This window comes from Herpailurus yagouaroundi, unplaced genomic scaffold (genome assembly GCF_014898765.1).
Source record: "Herpailurus yagouaroundi ecotype Mexico unplaced genomic scaffold, PumYag 199, whole genome shotgun sequence".
Taxonomy (NCBI): Eukaryota; Metazoa; Chordata; class Mammalia; order Carnivora; family Felidae; genus Herpailurus; species Herpailurus yagouaroundi.
This window is the reverse complement of record NW_024412430.1, coordinates 2,062,863-2,082,120: the sequence shown is the minus strand read 5'-3', so window position 1 is coordinate 2,082,120 and position 19,258 is coordinate 2,062,863. Positions and strand designations below refer to the sequence as shown.

The 19,258-nt window shown below is 43.6% G+C and overlaps 1 protein-coding gene across 1 annotated transcript in view; it reads left to right on the top strand.

The window, feature by feature from the left end:
* Positions 1-486: 486 nt before the first annotated feature.
* Positions 487-19,258, top strand: part of TLE4 (TLE family member 4, transcriptional corepressor) — a 160,202-nt gene continuing 141,430 nt past the window's right edge. Inside the window, exons 1-2 of the mRNA XM_040449282.1 lie at positions 487-502; positions 19,098-19,101. The gene's annotated coding sequence lies outside the window, so the exon portion shown is untranslated. The remainder of the gene's footprint in view (positions 503-19,097; positions 19,102-19,258) is intronic.

Below are 19,258 nucleotides of genomic sequence, written 5' to 3'. Positions count from 1 at the left end.
AGGAGGGGTGAGTAGAGAAGGGAGGCAAAAACTATTTTCTCCCCTAACTTTAGCTAATGCTGGGGAGAGGGCCTGGGAGATCAGACTTCCTTGTTTCCCTGGGTTTTCCTCAATCCCCCACTTTAGCTTGGGCTGAGAAGAAGATTTTTGCAATTCACCGGTGCTTGAATACCAGGCCTTCGCAGTTATAGGCCCTCTGCTGAGGACAGAAATGGATTCGCTTAGCAAAACCATTTTGTTCTCCTGCTACTCAATCTTTAATAGGGGCAGAGCATGTCTTTCTCTTGCAGCACCATGCCGAGTGCCATAAGAGGAAGCCCCACACTCCACTATCATGATATCCTCTATCACATCCTCTAAAACTTTAGTCTTGATGGAGATGGGTTTTGAATTCCAAGAGACCACAGGCTGCAGTTTAACCAAACCTTCAAACCCACATTAAAGCCCAGGATTTGAACCACACGCTTGGAAGACTTTTCTAGAGGAAGAAGTGTGCTCTTCCCGGAACATCAATATTCTGGGCAAACAAAAGAAATCTCTGATGACTACAACTCCATTTTGAACCCCGCTCCTGTAGGGGATTGGTTGGTGGGTTGATTGGTAGGGGCTGCTTTTAGGGCCAAGTTGAAAGGAATTCTGAGACCATGCCTTGACTCTATGAGAAAGAATGCCATGATTAATTAGTTATGTCTGTGAAGGTCAAGAGATAGGAGAATAACAAGACATATGTCATGTTTTGCCATCCTTGGTCTACACCAATTAAATGTAAGATTAGGTCTGCTATGTGGCTTTGTCTTTATAAGATAAGAATTGAGAATTTGATAAGCATTTGAGAGAAACTTTGAGACGAGTCCAATATGAAAAATAATCGCCTTAACTTCCAAATAGAAGACCTTCATTTTTCAGAAAACTAGTTCATTTGTATATATAAATCAACACTGTTGACAGAAGATTTTGTTTGCACTCTAAATATGCTGAAGTCATCCCCAGTTGAAACTGTCACATACTTAAGGTTACACATCTCTTTCTTTTAAAATAAAAAGTCAGGTGATCACTGAACACCTTATATTCTATAAAAACAATCTCATCTTTTTGAAGCTCAGATATAATACCTGCTCTGCCTGCATCTCAGTCTTGTGAAGATCAGATGTACTTTGAAAACCTTAAAATAGTGTCTGAAAGCTATTTGTACTGTTTTCCACTTTGGAAACTGTAATACTCTATGTAAATTATTCTTACCATCATACACCTTTTTATTTTGGCTCCCTAGCTTTGGTCCTTCTTCCCAGAGTGTCCCAGTCTCCTTTGGGAGTTGCCCCCAGGCACTGTGAGTGTGGCCTCTGCAGGAGGGTGATTAAGGTACTAATTGCCCACAAACAACAGGACAAGAGTGGGGGCATTGGATCCTGCTTCCACTCATTTCTGCAATTGCCGGTGTGCAGGCATGTGAGAAAGCTCAGCAGAACCTGATGCCTGCTCCTGAGAAACTGGCTCTAGAATTCTAGAATACAGGCAGAAGTCAGCAACCCTGGAAGATGTGGTTACAAACTCAGTGGAGACTGTGAAGGTGGCCATGGCTTGATTATGACTTGGTCATTCCTGGGGACGACCGTGGCTGTGCCTTCTGACGCCCAGCCTTCCTCCTTGTCTTCCGTCCATTTTCCAAGTCACATTTTCCAGTCTTCCAGTGAAACTCTCATTATCTAGTATCTTCTATGAATCCCCTCCCCCATTTCATCTAATATTCTAAAGTATTTATTGCAATAAATCTATTGCAAACAGAAGCCGTGGGTGATACAATACCTGGTAGAAGTAATGAGTGAGGACCACAGACACGTATGTGTCTGTGTCTTGTGCATCGAGCCTGAAACGTAGCAGGTGCTCAATAGATAATTGTGGAGGAAATGCAGGCATGGAATCCAACTGACCTCTGACCTCTGTGCTCTAATCAGCCGCATGGAGATCCCGGTGCAGCTCCAGACAGCACGTCAGAGTTCAAAGCTGGAAGAGCCATGCCCACAGTGTCTGTCCTCTTCGGGGGGGGGGGCGGTAATCTTTCTCAGAAGCCATTGTCCCAATATCTCCTACTTCCTTCTCTTTCACCACCACCCCCAGTGGCCATGGAGGTTGGGAAATCATGTATCCCACATAGGTGTGGATCTTCTGTTGCCACAAACAGATAGGGGTTCTGTGAGTAAGGAAAAAGTGGGTTAATAGATATCGAGTAGACAACCAATGATGTCTGCCGGAAAGAGATCTAATACACACGAGCCTCGGGCCCCATGGCCCATTCCCTCTGCCCCAGGCCAAGCAAGATGTGCCTGCAGAGGATGTGTGACGTCTGAAGATGGGGTGCTACTTTCAGACCCAAACATGGAAGCTCTGGCTGGAGAGGTGGACTCCTTTCTTCAGAGGAACCAGGATTACTATAGTGAATTGAGGTTTTCTAAGCCTGAAGGTTTCCGCCTGGATGGCCCTCAAATGCCCAGAATGAAGGCGCCCATCTGTGACGTGTTTTCCGGGATGCAGCCGTTCTGGTCAAATGCTGTGTGTTGCCAACACTCCTGCTGGATCCTTCCTGACAGCCTTACAAGGGCTGCTGCAGACTCCCGACCCCACACTGACCTGCCCCTTTAGGACAGATGGTCCCTGGGGACCCCACTAACCCAGCAATGACCCCTGCCACTCTGACCTGTCCTGGAACTCCCTGCCTCTGACCGCAAGAACTAAACAGCCCCATACTACGCCCTGCGGAGGCCCCAAACACTGGGCCCGTGGAGTCGCTAATTGGTTTTTTACAAGCCTGAGATAATTCAGACATTTAAATATTGATGTTCATTTCTGGGCAGCTATAAACACAAAGGGGGGGGGGAGAACATGTTTAACTGCTTCCTCTCATTTGTTCTCACCGTGATAATGGTTTTTAGTCAATAGGCCCAGCTTTCTAAAGAGGGGATTCATTTGCATTAAAAAGGATGTTCAGAGTGCCCCTTCTCATTTTGACAGGATGATCCGTCCACTGGGCAGCTACCCTATTCACCCAGCACCCTCACATTTTGGGGTGGTGGGAGAGCTATAGAAATCTGGGGTCCTGGGCTGAGGGAAGAACAAAGCAGGCTATATTCACTGCCCAAGGAAGCATTTCCTGGTAGCTGGTGAGACCCCGCTGAGACTGGGGGGGGCCCAGAGTGGCAGGCCATGGGCCCCTGCCTGCCTCTCCTTGAAGCACAGCTGTGAGCGGGGACATGGGTGGGGACTTCAGATGTCTGGGGTAGGTCACTGAGCTGATGTGTCCCAGAGGAACGTCCGTGCCATTTCTGTCTCCCTCCCAGGCCCGCTTACCTCCTCCCATAAAGTCGTTCTGTGCTGCTGTCCAGGTCTCAAAACCACTTGTCCGTGTGTCCCTGACATCTGCTGGGTTTTTTTTTTTTTTCTTGAACTAATTTGTATCATTTCTGGAAAAGGCCCAGCAACAGGTGGACGATAATCTGCTCCAATGCTGATACTTCTGTTTTCACGTATATTTGACTATTGTTAGTCAAAGGATCTGCTTTCTTTTAAAAAAAATTTTTTTAATGTTTAGTTGTTTTTGAGAGAGAGAGAGAGGGAGGGAGGGAGGAAGGAAGGGCACGAGCTGGGGAGAGGCAGAGAGAGAGGGAGACAGCATCCAAAGCAGGCTCCACACTGTTAGCACAAAGCCTGATGTGGGGCTCGAACCCAGGAACTGTAAGAGATCATGACCGGAGCCTAAGTCGGATGCTCACCTGACAGCCACCCACACTCCCCGGATCTGCTGCTTTCTTAATCAGGATCAATAATATTAATATGTATAAACAATTTTAATAGTGAAAGTATCCTTTGGTTCAATCAAAACACCCTTAATATTACAATACAGGTCATAGAATCACAATTTGCTAATTTATGCATAATTGAAACATGATGTATCTCCCATAGACTCTTATGCGACTGGCTCCTTCGTGTTACGTAGGTTCCCATATTATCCCTCTTTAGATTCTAAACTTCTTGAGGGCAGTGATGTCATTACTCTGGGGCCTGGAGTCACATATTTACTCACAGTACAAGTCAGATGTTAATGGAAAGTACAGTTTCTTTTATTTTCCTGTTAACTCATCTCCTTTTATAAATGCCTAACTGATCAGCAAGGAAAAAAAGAAAAAAAAAACAATTTTATTTTAACAACCCAGAATATTTCATCCTCTTCCTTAATTGTGACATTTTCTCTACCTCACGGTTCAGCCTGTTTTGGAAGAAATGCTCCACACCTTTCAGATTTCTGCTTCCTCTCCCTGTTTTCCCCAAGATGGCCTCTGAGTACCTGTGGAGAGGTCCCGGGGTTTCTGTGGCTAGTGGAGGTAGTGGGGTGACAAGGTCCTCAGATCAAAAGAGTCTATCTTGGATCCCCATGAGGTTTGCTGCGGAGGGACTCAAAGGAGTTCTCCAGGGAAGTGATGGCCACGGAGGGTTAGTGGCTCTCCTTCCAGGAGGTTCTACCGTGAAGCCATCCTGGAGTAGGGAGCTACAGCAACTGACTGTCAGTCTTCTCTTTCTTGATCTGGACTGGCCATCTCCCTGGTGACTTCTTCCCACATTTGCTCTGCTAGTGCTGAGGACTCCCCAAGAAATACTGGCCCAGCCAGTCCACCAGGCAGAACTCAACTGCTGCTCCTGACACAGTGGCTCTCCTCCTTCTAGAGAGTTCCTGTCAGACTCTCCCTTAACTTTTCAGACTCCCTCTCTTTGGTTCCTTTGGGTCTCATTCATGCCACTGAGAAGCAGACAGTGGTTCAAGAGGTCTGCCCTCTGCCTCACTTTGGGGTATCTGTGAGTTTACTTTACTACGGCCATCCTTGCTCTGTCCTCACAGAGCCACAAGTGGAAAGGAGGGGAGAAGCACCTCTCTTCACCTTTTCCTTCAACTTAGAACATTTCTTTGAATACACAATGCCATTGATTTTATGATATACCAATGTTCTGTATACCACTGAAAAAAAAAAAAGAAAAGAATTCTTTGGAAGATATGACACATCCTGATAGGTCCTGATTTCAGACATATAAAAGGGTGAAAATATGTGCATAATGAGTGAATGATTTATGTGCGTAACATATGTTCCTGTCGACAGAACATTAGCCCAAGAACAAAGATGGAGTCATGGGCCTGACCACTACCAACCTTCCTCTCTCACTTCCTTCTCTCCACAACCCTCAGGCCAACAGGAATAAGCTTGGGGAATTTTGTTGTCACTGCATTGTCCTGCTACCTCAGGGCAGTAAGCATCACTGCCTGGCTTCCCCTCCCAAGGAAGAGACTCATCTATTCGGCCAAGCCTAGCTCTTGATACAATGGTACAATGAATTTGGAAAGTCCTTTCTGTTTCAACAAAGCCTGGCTTTCAAGTCTACATTGACTTGTGACAAAAATCCTCTTTTGGATATCAGCCATTGAATATTAACTTTTTTTTTTCATTGTGAACGATTTCTGTAACAATCCTAAACTTCTAGGAAGTGAGCTTTTTGAACGCCTGTGGCAACATGGGAGGAGTTCCCTTAAGGGAAATAAAACAAACGAGGGGAAAAAAAAAATCAAAGCACGTGAAAATATTACCAAAAAATGATGCTCTCTCATTTTTATCTCCCCACAAGGCCTAGCATGGAGCGATGGGCGACATTGATATGCAGTAAATCCTAGCAGAAAAACAAAGAATGAAAATATTGGCACTTGTCCCCAAAGCTCCTTTTTATGAGTACTTCTGAAGGCAGAATTTGTATCATTGACTTTTTTGGCAATTTCCCACAAAGAGCTAAATTAGACCTCATTTTCAGGGGACCCACAGTGGAAGTTGACTTAGTAGTTGACCTCTTTACCATTTCCAAACTGATAATATCTCTCCCACCAAAAATAACCCTGAGGCCCTATACACTTTTGTGCGTCTCTGTGTTGCAATATTTGGATGAGGAGTGAATATTTGCTTCTTTTGCTATTCTAGTATTGGTATCTCATAGGCGGAGTAGAGTTTACACATGAAAATGGTTATTATTATATTGAATAAATATTACTTTTTATTATTATTATTATTATTATTTTGGAGAAGGCCCAAAGAGTAATTCCAGGGGCAAGACTTCGTGTAATGGAGCGCTTTTGTGCAACTACTGAAGCTTTTTGTTCCTGGCATTCTTTAAAAGGAAACTTTATTGAGATGCTTGGTGAGCTAATAGGAGCCAGGCCTTAGCTGGCTGCACAAGGAACAACTATCTCGAAGGTCCTCTCTCCTGGCTAGCCTGTCCCAAGACACTGGTGACAAAATCTAAATAGAAACCTAAAGTAATTGCAGGTCAGTGGTCGAGAGTATTCCAAGAATACAAAAGAGAGCATACTATGATTGCATTGACTTTAAACAGGTAGTTGAATGAAGTAAAAACTTACAGAACCCCACAGACTTTTTCCGTCGTATTTTTCTTCACAAAAGCCTCATTAATTATTTCTCATATTTTCAGTTGCAGTGTTTTAATCACGGAACCATCATTTAAAATATAATTTAAGGGGAACTGTAATATTTCTTTAAATATGCATTTTGAAGTGCGATCTTTACCATTAGGGCAAAATTGTGTGTGTGTGTGTGTGTGTGTGTGGCACTAAATCCCCCTACACTTGACTTTAATATGGAAGTCATCAAGAACAGAAGTGACTGAATGTCACTGAAATTCACATTGTAGAAATTTCTTTGGGAGACTGATAGTGAGCTAGGCTATTGTTAATTTTGTAAATTGATCTTTAGGATTCTGAAAATGAATGAATTGTTTCAGTTAGAAGATCTTCCCATATGTTGGAGGGATTGCTTGAGGTGAGGGGGAAAATGTTTTAATACTAACTAACTGTTAATAGCTTTCTCCTGCTGCAAGTATAATCCAGTATTTCCTCATCAGGTTTTTATTCTTTCTGTAATCGCTCCTGTGCCTCACTTTCTGTAACATTTCCTACCAGCAGGTTAATAGGATGCGACACACAAAAAGGGCCCACGAATCTGTTTGTTACAATCTACTTGCTAAAGCTATGGCCACAATACTCTAGTGCTGAAGTCAGTGAAAAGGCATCATCCAAATACAATCCAAGGAAAATGCAAGCTGATACAGCACAAAGATGCTTTGTTTAAGAATGGCAGAAATTTCCAGCAACTATCTGGAAAAAAAAAAAAATGCAGGATGGGAGGGAATGTAATCAAATAACAAAACAAACCCAAACTAAAAGAGAATCTTTATAAACCAGCACAAGGACACTTTGTTTTTAAGTGCACACAATGAATTTTAAAGATCTTTGTTCAGAAGGGAAATAAAGTATTATGAAGGACTGACACATTTGATGGATGGATGGTTTCTGAAAAAAAACCACATTATCAATTACTTTTTCCTTGTTTGGCCCCAGTCCAGTAATTTTTATTTGAACAAGCCACATGCTAGCATGGTTTTGATTGCAGGAAGTAACTGGTTGTTGTTAAAGGCTACTATTTCACTCAGGAGCTTATCTCTTCCTCCCCCTCCCCTTTCTGATGGGACTCTGATATGAAAGGCACAGCTTCAGTTGTTATAAACAGAGTCAGGGATTGTTTGATAGACCCACCCGTGTTTTGCTTTCAGCCTTCCGTGGTACAATCTGGACAATGTATTCAGCGGCCCTTCAGAAAACAAACACTTGAATTTCTGTCCTCGACTTTGATATGAAATTTTGATTTTTCTGACATCTATAGCTCTCATAAATTTAAGTTTGTTAGCAAAAACCAGTTATGAATATGATATTCTTTTTTCTTTCTTTCTCTTTCTTTCTTTCTTCCTTTCTTTTCAGTAGACTCCAATGAACCTTGCTGAGAAAAAAGGATCTTTTTGAAACAGTTAACCTAAAATATGTCAAGGATCTTCTTAAACAATACAATGCCTTGTTCTTGCTTTGCTTATTTTTTATCTAATCAAAACAAGTATATTAGAACACTGATCATTAGTCTAAATATAAGAAAGATAGCAAATGAAACTATATTATTAACTGTTATCAGTTTTCCTCTATAATTAAAGAAAGATTTGGGTGCAGTCATCAGCAGGCAGGAAATTATTTATGAAATCAACTGTTGACACTCACATGTATATGTGTGTCTTTTTGTGTTACTCTCTACTATTCATGATAACTTCCTTTATGACTGGATTTTTTGCATGCTATCACGCCTGAAACTTAAAATATGCCAAAATTCTCAGGGTACCATGTTGACAATAGGCTTTGGTAATTACTTAAGTGTGGTTCCTAGTTCTATATTTTAAACACTAATTTTAGTGATTATTCCTCTGCCAAGTATTAAAAATAAAAATGATGGGCTTAGAGAATGGGTCATTTGATTATTCATTGGAACATCAAAACAATTTGAATGAATTAGGATTTAATCTTGTTCAATTGAGGAAATAAAAACTTAGCAAACATTTGTTGACTCATTGGTTCACATCAAAATTCTTCCAAAGAAGATCACACAATATAGAAAGACACATAAAACGCATTGTTAGCCACAACTTGTTCCCTGAAAACAAAATGAAGAAAACAAAAGATATTTTATTTCACAAATATGTATCTAAATGTCTTACTCCTTTCTGACCTAGAAAAGGGTAGTTCGGAAGCAGCAGAAAACAAACCAACCCACAAACCTGAAAAACTGTCTGGAGAAACAGTCTTGAGTTTGAATCTTTCTGTGCCATTTGCAGGTTGGATGAACTTATGCAAGTTAGAGAACTTGTTCAAGAGTCTATGGCCTCACCTTTAAAATAAACATGAGATGGAATTTAAGGTATTGTATTAGATCATTTATATGACAGTGTTGGGCACACTTCGTGGGACTTCTCAAAGAATGTGGTTTGAGAAGTAAACATTAGCTACCAGTGGGGGTCGATTACATGTAACTCAGCTGTGGAATAAATAAATACAGGTCCTTCTTAAGATATAACAGAAGGCCATGCGGCAAGGTTCATAAGAGAAATCAGTAGCTTCCCAGCACCGGAAGTCTTGATACTTGAGATGTCAAAAACGAAATACACGTCCCTTTTGATCACTATTTAAATTTTCAGTTGAACTGACTAGTGAGTATTTTATTTGGCTATGCTTCCTCGCTAAGCTATGATTTTGTATATGTTTGGCTTTAATAATTAGTCAAGTTCTAGTTGTGCATGCAGTAGCTTTACGGATAATAAAAATTTAATTAAACTTACTTTGATGCAACTTTGATTATAAAGTTTCCTAAGCATTGCATAAATAATTCAAAAATGTATGTGACTAACATACTTCATTCAACAGAAAGCAAATTTTCAAAAGGTAAATGCTAAATCTGGTTGTTTGTGTTAGGCTATCGTAAACAGTTTGCTTGAGAATTGATGGGAATTGTACAGTTAGCATACCTTTTGCCAGTACAGTTATTACCATCCAGTGTTTTTATAGCTTAGAGTTGATTTCTGAAGCTGACTAATTTTTTCACGTGTTTACTGTTTTTGGAGCAAGTTGTTAGGGAACAGGGCTGCATAGCAATTTAAATGTTGTAAAAATGCTCCTGAACACAATTTGAAATAAATATTTGACAATTCTTTAGTTTACATTTTCAATGTCTTATTAAACTATACTTATACATGACAATTACCATCATAATAAATCATTTTCCGCATGATTAATTACACATCTTAAAATTTTCACAGAATATAAAATCCTCCAAGGAATTAAAAACAAACTGTTTCCTTTCAAGAAAGCGTTAAGTACCAAATTTCGTAAGCCTGTAAAGGAGAAATAGTTTATGCTGCTGTTTAAATCCTTGATGAATGTCATTCCTGGAGATTATAAGATTATTTCCAGCATGGCTTCCCTTTCACAAGCCTTAATTTTGCTTTAAATTCTCACTGAATTATTTTTAAAAAGGCGCCTCGGTTTGGGTTACAAATCAAGAGAAGAACGAGTGAGTTATTCCTGCGCATCTCTCTTTCCTACATAGATGTTGCAACAATTGGGTTCAGAAATCAACCTTCCAGTGTGAAAATGCTACATAGTGGTAACTATACTAGGGGAAGGTATGCCAACCATGCTATCACTGCCTGTCCTACGAAATGAGGCAGGAGGAGGGAAGGAGAATTGCTAGACTGAACAATAGTTGGATGGTGTCCGCAATTGAGGTCAAGGGGGTAGAGATAACCAAGGGCCAGGGATGGTTAATACTCTATTTTCCTTTGTTTGCCCTACTGAGTTGTTAACTCCCTCTGTCACCCAAACCTTCAGTAAAAGTGTTCATCACAGACTGCTTGTGTCAAGAGTACTTCAGAAGACTGAAGGATGTCCGGAAGGATAGCCTCGTGTGGAAAAGGGACAGATGAGCAGGAGGCATCACATAGAGATCAAGCTTTCAGCAGTGATGGTAAAGAGAAACAGAGACCCTCCAGCATCCCTGGAGCTACTGAGAAGGATGCTGAATTTTTTACTGTACATGGGTTGGTGGTGAATCATTCCTGTTGAAAGCTATAAGAGCAAGAAATCCAGCAGTCTGCAAGATGGGGACATGGGCTAGCTGATTCATGGGTTATACAGATAACACCTTTCTATATATATTTTTTAAGTTTATTTATTTATTTTGAGGTGGGAGGGAGGGAGAGAGAGAGAGAGAGAGAGAGAGAGGGAGAGAGAGAATCCCAGGCAGGGAATCCCACAGTGTTAGCACAGAGTCTGACACAGGGCTCGAACTCACAAACCATGAGATCATGACCTAAGCCAAAATTAAGAGTCTGACACTTAACCTACTGAGCCACCCAGACACCCCTGTATATTTTCTAGCTGTATATATTTCAGGATATTAACTGTTATTATATACGGCTATACATAAAAATTTACATTGTAGAGTTGGCGTGTACCTATATTTATACACAGATGAGTCAAGCCCGTCACTTTTCTCTGAGTTACAGTATTCACATGTGTAAGGTGGTCACAATACCTGCCCTCCTTGCCTACCAGCATTTTGTAAGGAAGGAAGAGGCACGTGGGAGCACTTTGGAAAGCACAAAGCCTTGTAATTAACCTATGATATTGAAAGGCGGCTCTTGTGGAGAGGAGTGGGAAGAATGAAATTGAAAGCTCAAGTTTGAGTCCCATGTGCCTACTCGTTGTATAATCTTCAAGAGGCAATTGGTTTCTCTGAACATCAGTTTCCTAGTCTGTAAAATGGGGGTTTTAATACCCATTCTTCCCATCTCTCAGTGTCTTTACATATTACCAGATATAATAATGTGTGACAACACTATGTAAACACTTGTGGTCCATACAGAAATAAGGTATCCAATAGTCTCTCTTGTGGACATATTTAATAAAAATCCATCACAAAACCATTTAAATCTCGTTCTATATAAAGCCAAGCAGTGGTGGTTATGTATAAGGTATCTCCATGAATGAAAATTTCCCAGAATTAGTCTTTCCTAAAAGTGGTTGTGCACTAGACTAGATACTACACTATGAATGATGGCTCCTTCACACTATTTTACAAGGATTTCTGTTAAAGGAAGTCATGTGACTTACCAGAATTGTTCCAGGCTCCATAATATTGAGGACAAGTCCTGAATTAAATTATAGCAGTGGGAGCCAACATACTGGCATTAAGATTCTAGAGCCTTACAGTTTTGGTCACTTTATAAGACAACTAATCAATTCTCAACAAAACGTGTCGGCTTCCACTTCCCCCAATAAACGTTCCCTCCAGAAGTTCATTTCTTTGAAATTATTAAAGAAGGGGAAAGAAAAAGTGATCATGCTTAGCAGGGGATCCTGAACCCAAATCCATTCTGTATGATCCACGCAACTCCCAAATTATGATATAAAACTCTCTGGGGGCTGCAAACGTTTGCATTTAGTGGGGAAATGTTTCCCCGCATTATGGAGGAGGCGCCATACAGAGGGAATCAAAAAGGTGGAAAGGACGAACCAAAGTGGACCAGATCACGATAAATTGTAAACTGAGCCCTGGTTGTGAAAAGAACACTGGATTTTCATGAATCATTTTCTAATACAAAGCAGTATGGTATCTAGTTATACTTTCCTACACCTACCCCATTCCCGTATCACCCGCTTCAGAAAGTAAACCCGGTTTTTGTTCCTGGAATACCTGCATTACAGGCTGTTGTGATAGCACGAGTGGGGGGCCTACGGGAGGCTGTGGAGCAGCTGAGTGGCCGTGAACCCTGCTGTTGTGAAAGTGGAGAACGACTTGTGCCTCAGCACCCTTGATCTCCCTCGAATTGCGCTTCTCCAGCCTGCAGAGACTCTGAGGGTGGGGGCTGGAGGAAAGGAGGGAGCAAGGTTCTCCTGAGGCATCCATGGGAAGCCTCGGGTTCAAGTTTTGTCCACTGGCAGCTGCAACACAGTCATCTCCCTGATTCACCCTCCACCTCCAGTTTAGCAAGAAAACCTCTGCTTGAAAAGGAGTAAACCATGCAGGTGAGATGGGTAGTGCTTAAATCACATACCCACTTGTGGAAAACAGGTTTTAGACAGGTCTGAAATAAGGAGGCAGGAGACAGAAGTTTTGATCTCTGCCACTGTACCTGTAAACTGTATAACCTCAGGCAAGTAACTTCTTTCTGAGCCTCAGCCGATTAATCTTTAAAGTGGGGATAATAATACCCCATTTGCTTAAAGGCAGGGGTATGGAACAGATGTATCTATTAAAGGTCTCTTCTAGATTCCAGGAAAGTAAATATAATGTGAACTTTTCTTGAGCAAGAGGTTCATAAAAAAATTGTTTTTAATGTTCATTTATTTTGAGAGAGAGAGAGAGAGACCGTGCGCACGCACACGTGTGCAAGTAGGGGAGGGACAGAGAGAAGGAGAGAGAGAATCCAAAGCAGTCTCTGCACTGTCAGCACAGAGCTTGACTCAGGACTCTGTCTCATGAACTATGAGATCATGACCTGAGCCAAAATCCCGAGTTGGATGCTTAATGGACTGAACCACCCAGGTGCCCCAAGAGGGTCATTTTTAATAGTGTATTCCTTAAATATAGTTTGCTTTATCAGCTTGGAATATAAATAAATTCACAGCTCCTCTTAAATATTCAGACAAATTGTCAATTGTTCATTGTTCAGACTAGCCATAAGTCCAGGCTCTCTCCCAGAACTCAGGACTATTGCTGCCATAAGGAGGTCCTCTACTGACTTCTATCATCCTCATACAGTCATTTATCCCAAAGCACTCCATTAGTGCTAGTATGAGTAAGCCAAAGGGGATGATTCCTGTCTTTAACCCAGGCTTCTGTCAGAATGAGAAAGACCCATAACCCCCTGCCTCTGTAGCTACTGATGCCAAACCTAGGTCACTGGTCCATTCTCCTGTAGACTGCATGGTGAGTTCTAGACAACCTCCCATACCCCACTGTGTCTGTGCCCCAACCCCTGGCGGGGGGGAGAGAAAGGCTTCAGTGTTCCTTCTTGCCAATAAACGTAATCAGGGACCATCTGAAGGGGTTCAAACAATGTAGCAGTTCAATAAGAAGAATTCTTTTCTCCCAGGAAACCTCCTTAGTCCTTATATGCATTTGTCCACCCTACTCCTGAGCCAAGTGCTACCCTTCCCTCCAAAAGCAATGGGTGCCCACTTGCCTTTTAACCAAGTTGAGAAAAGACATCACAACAAAAAGGTAGTTTGGCAGTCTCTACCAGTAAACCTGAAGGCAGCTGGCAAAGAAAAGGCTCCACCTCACCAGGCAAGTTCAGAAATTTGGCATTCTCTTTGACATTGATAGACTAAATCTTTTCACATAAGGAGTACACTATACAGTCAGGCCCATCTTATCATAGCTGGAAGGGTGGTGACAAGTCAGTTATGAGGCAAATCAGTTGCTGATCTAGAAATGAATCTCCATGTCTTTAATTCTCTATGATTATTGCTGTTCTGCTTGACATTTCTGAATTGCATAAATGGCCTCTATTCAAATTAAAATTTACCCATCACTCGACAGTGGGGGGAGGCAGCGCCAATGCCAAGGGGATGTGTATCTCCATAGTCTGTATTAGCTGCCCCAGATAAAAGTAGTAGGTATTCTCCCATATGGAAAAGGATGTTTTCTCAATCGTAGGCCAAGAGCGAATGAGGGCACTTACAGACCACATTCATGTTTGTAATCATCCCGTCACTCCCTCCTACCACCCTTCCTCCCCCTACAATGGCTTTCCATTACGCTCAGAATACAAAACAAATGCCTTTGCCAGATGTCAAAAGTTCCATGTGATCCGGACCCATTGATGTGGCTGTGACCTGATCTTACACTATTTTTACCCTGACACGTAGCAGTCTTTTTGAAATCCTAATGAATTCACCAACATTTCTGCAGATGGGGACTTCGTAGTCCCCCTAAGAAGGCTGCTCAGTGATCCCTGCCATGGCTGGCTCCTTCGTGGCACTCAGGTTTCCGCTTAACTGTCTCCTCTGGGGAGCATCCTGCCATCCCAGCTGGTTCCACTACTGCAGTCACCCCTCTCTGCCCACCTTGCTTTATTTCTCTTCATAGCACACACTGGGGCTTTCGTAGCATGCTGCTACTCGTTCAACTGTTTGCCTCTCTCAATCAGAATGGAAGTCCCCGAAGGGGAGAGACTCTGCCTATGTTGTTTACTGCATCAGCCTAAGTCCAATTACACAGTAATTTGAACAAGAGAAGTTCAATATAAAGACTTACTAATTATGACAGGGCATGGGAGTAAGGAGGGTGTGGTAAGAGGTAAAGAGAACCCTCAAGAATATACAAATAGCAGATATAAGGAACAGCCAGTACCTCTAGGGCTGAGACAGAGGACTCAAGCAGGAGCCTCCCCAGGACCCACACACACTCTATGGCTGAAATCCAGACCTTGCTCAAAATGGCACAGCTGGAGCAGGTGGACCCTGATAGAAGTCTGCTTTCTGGAACTTGCCAGAAATCCACACTCCAGAACTTACTAGAAATCCATCCTCTGGGGTGCCAAAGAAAGCTGTTTCAGGGAATGTCTCCCCAGAGGCACTCTGGTCCGAAACTACATGAGGAGAGTCCTGGAAGAAGCTCCTGGCTGCTGGGTGCAATGGATTGGCACCTGTGCTGTGGCAATCTGCCTGGCCTGCACACCAGAACCAGGAAGCAAAACCCTTTCCCCTTGTAATGTCTCCTCAGCACCCTCTATTGACAAAGTTTTGGTACCAGCTGGCAAAGAAAAGTGTTGAAAGGGCCCAGATCTATTTTCACACAGCAGGCAACGAGGATGAATTTGAAGCTGTGAGGCAATAAATTAAAAAAAATACCCACATTTATTGCTCAGTTCCCTTATCCTGGCACATAATAGGTAAAAAAAAAATTTTTTTTCAATAAATGCTTGAAGGAGGAATACATAATTTATAACATATAACATAAGAGAAAACAATGTGCTTGCTTTGCATGTATCACTTTAAGATTGGAACCTCCAGGCCTAGCTTCCAACAGGCATGCTGTGCTGAGCCCTGCCCACAGAGACATTCCGGAGCTCAGCACTGTGTGTAAGGCGAGCCCCACCCCCCACACCCCCACCCCTGCCAGGCCACTTCACAGCTTGCTTAACAGTTTGTGAAAAAAGTGCAATCAAGGGAAGCACAGGGGTGCCTGGTTGCCTAAGTTGGAGGAGCATGTGACTCTTGATCTCAGGGTCGTGAGTTTGAGCCCCACACTGGGTGTACAGATTCCAATAAATAAATAATAAATAATAACTAACTAAATACACTTTAAAAGAGAGAGAGAGAGAGAAGCACAAGCAGAGAGCAGAAGAGACAAAAGCAGCTGTTTTTGTGTCCTGCTTTCTGTGTTCTGCCAGGTCACCAGTTGTTTCATTTGGCATCTTTCTGAGACATTGCTGTCATGTAGATCTGCCAAATGAGCAAAACGTGAAACATATCCAAGGGCAGTATTCTAAAACTGCACTTAATAAAAAGTAAAGAAACATCCTGATGTCTTATCACCTTTCTGTTGACACGACCTATTGAGAGAGTTTGGGAGAGAGGTCCCTGCCATAAGCTATTTGAGATTTCCTAACAGAGCAGTTTCCCTTTGTCCGAGCTCTTCAGTTTCCGTTATTAGGATTCACATTCCCCGTACTAGGAATAAACTGCACAGAATCTCAATAAATATGGCCCAAAAGATACAGAAGCTTTCCATGCTGATACAACTTGGGGTTTGCTCATTAATGCCATTAGCAAATATTTACTGAGCACCAACTATGTGCCGGACAGCATCTGGAGTGTGGCTGTGAGCATAACCAAATTCTTGTTCTCATGGAACTTGCTAACATTCTGGCAAGAACAGATAGCACGGAACTTCCTACAGAGGCGCTGTGGGTCATTTAACCAACTATTGAAAAGCTCCACTGGGAGAAAATAACCAACCGTAGAATAAAACGTGATTGTTGCTGGTGTTCTTAGAAAATTCACTGTCCTAGTGTAGAAACTGTATCACTTAATTCTTCTAACTATGGGTTCTTAGGAATGTTTCAAAAACAGTGCTGTCCAGTGAAAATATGTGTGCTCCATCAAGTAATTGAAACTCTCCTAGTATCTGGGTTAAAAAAGTAAAAAAGAAACAGACAAAAATTAACTATAGCAACATGTTTTGTTTAAGCAATCATATTAAAATATTAGAATTTCAACATGTAATCATAAATTATTAAGCTATTTCACTTTACTTTTTTTTTAATTAACTCTTCAGAATTCGTGTGTGTTCTTACAGCACATCTCATTTTGAACTGGACACATCGTACAGAGGAGGTTCAGAAAACTGCCCATCTTCTTATTTTGGGTGATGGAGAAAGTATTCGCTGAATTGAATTGCTGAAAGTGTTTGGGGATGGACTTTACATTGTGAAGCCTTCCTTTGCACCAGCCTTCCACACTGCCCGCACAGGAAGAAGCCCATAGAATGTGCTAACTTGGACAGTAAGTCATTGATTGTCCACTGAGGCGTGGGATATCATTAAGAAGACTGGTTTTCCACTAATGCTGAACCATCTCTGCCAACGTCTCAAGATAGAGTAGGCAAAAGACACTCAGAAATGAACGTCCAAAACAGACCCTTAAATTAGTCAACCCTCAATCTGACTTTTTTCTGAATTCCTGCACACCCCCAAAAGGCTAGAGGGTTACTAGGAAAGGCTACCAGCTTCACCGACAACCCTTAAACCAGGGAGCAACCCCAGCTGGACGAGGGCTAAGAAGGCGCTGTCTGCCTCGGGCCCCTCCTCATTAGCTCCTTCCCTAAAAATGCCCCTTCCCTGGCCTCTGCCCCTGCACCACCCCCACTTTCCCGGACCGTGTTCCGGGGGTGGCCGACCCACCCTCTCTCGTGGTCCGCTTGGCCTCCTAGCGGGTTTCAACCGCGTCAAGCTTGACTTGCTCCTCCCAAGAGCAGGAAAAAGAGGGGCAATCTCCTTCCTACTGATCCGGGGGGGGAAGGAGCATCTCAGGGGCGCAGGGGCGTTTTCTGCCCAGTACCTGCGTCTGGTACCCCCTTGACACTGCCATAGTGCTGACCGACTGCAGTCTGCGGAGTGAGAGTGGCCCTCTCGACAAAGTTCTTTTGGGAATCTGGCGACCCTTGCCCCCGGGCCTCCAGCCCCACCCCGAGGCTCCACGGTTGCGCCCCCGCGGCTCTCGAGGAGAGCGACTTGGGGCGCTTCCTCGCATAGTTGCTTGAGAAAATCGGCCCCACTTCGGGGTTAAACGACAATCACAGCCCCTCGGGCCTCGGAGGGGCGCCCTCCCCACCCGTACCCCGGCCCCCTGCCCCAGTAAGCGTCTCGCAGCTCCGTCTCCTGCTCTAAACAAGAACAGGGGCCCGAGACCGCGTTCACACAGAAAATTATGCCGGCTCCAGCGGCGCGTAAAATTGATGTGAACCGAACGAAGTGGGATCGGTGTGATCCTCCCTCTCTTGTCTCAACAGGGGTTTCGGCGCGTTACACAAGGCCGAGCTTGTCTCTTTAAGGAGACATTGGACCCTAATTAGTCCGCATTCCTGGCGAGGCCGAGGAGCAAGGGGCCGAGGGTTGTTTGGGTTGGAGGGGGGCGGAAGGGAGGACTAGACTCGGAAGGAGATCTTCTGACCAGCCTCTAGCCTTACCGCCCCCTCCACCCTCTTTATTTTGCCGCCACCACCGCCACCAACACCCAGTTCTGAAGATGCAGCCAGGGCAGCAGCAACAGCAACAGCAGCAGCCGCCGCCGCCGCCGCCGCCGCCGCCGCCGCCGCTACTCCCAGGCCCACGTTACTTTGATTGACAGCTGAACAAATGTTTCCCCGGTTCGAACGCTCGCGCTAAGGAACGTCAGCCAAGGCGAAGCTCCGCCTTGGGCGGGCCGTCTCCGCTCCGCCTCCGCTAACCCCATCCCGTTCCGTTCATTGGCCCGAACCGCAGACGACGCCCGGCCCCCACGTGGGCTCCAGCCCGGCCTGCTCCTCCCCTCTGGCTCGCCATTTGTCAGCAGTGAAATGATGGGCAGTAACACAGAACGGCGATTAATGTTCAGCCACCTCTGATTGGTTGCTGGAGACGCCTACCGCGCCGAGGGTGGGCGGGGCGCTTGAAGAGCGCCCCAGAGCTGTCGCGTGGCGGGCCGGTGATTGTAGTCAATCTGGCCGAATCCTCAACCGAGGTCGCTGGGGGTGGACTACATCTCCCGGGATGCTCTGCGGTCCCTCCACGGACGGTTGTGAATATGTATCAGAATGTTAATGATTAGCTGCTGCTAAATTTGGTCAAAGAAGTCACCTACACAGAGCGTGTTGTTAGAGCTGTTCTGAGCGGGTGTTTGGGCTGTTGGCTGCTTTCTTCCCCCTCTCTCACACACTTGTATATTATTTTGAGGTGGTGTTCGCAGAGTTTGAAAGGAGAGAGAATTAAAAAAAAAAAAAGCCGCAAGCGTTTCACTCTCTTTTATTTTTATAATCCCCTTCAATTTGGGGTTAAAAAAAAAGACAAGAAAACAGGAAGGAAGAAAAATAAGGAAATGAGATGTGGTAAAAGAAGCTAAAAGGTGCCTTTTAAAAGATCGTTGCTGTGAAGTGAAAAAATCTCCAGAGAAACCAAAAAGCACCGCCGAGACCTCTTCCGAACCAAAGGAGTTTGTGTTTGCTTTTAGGAAAGAAGAGAGAGATCATTCATTCGGAGGAATAACAACCAATTAAAAGACAAATAAAAAAAAGTTTGG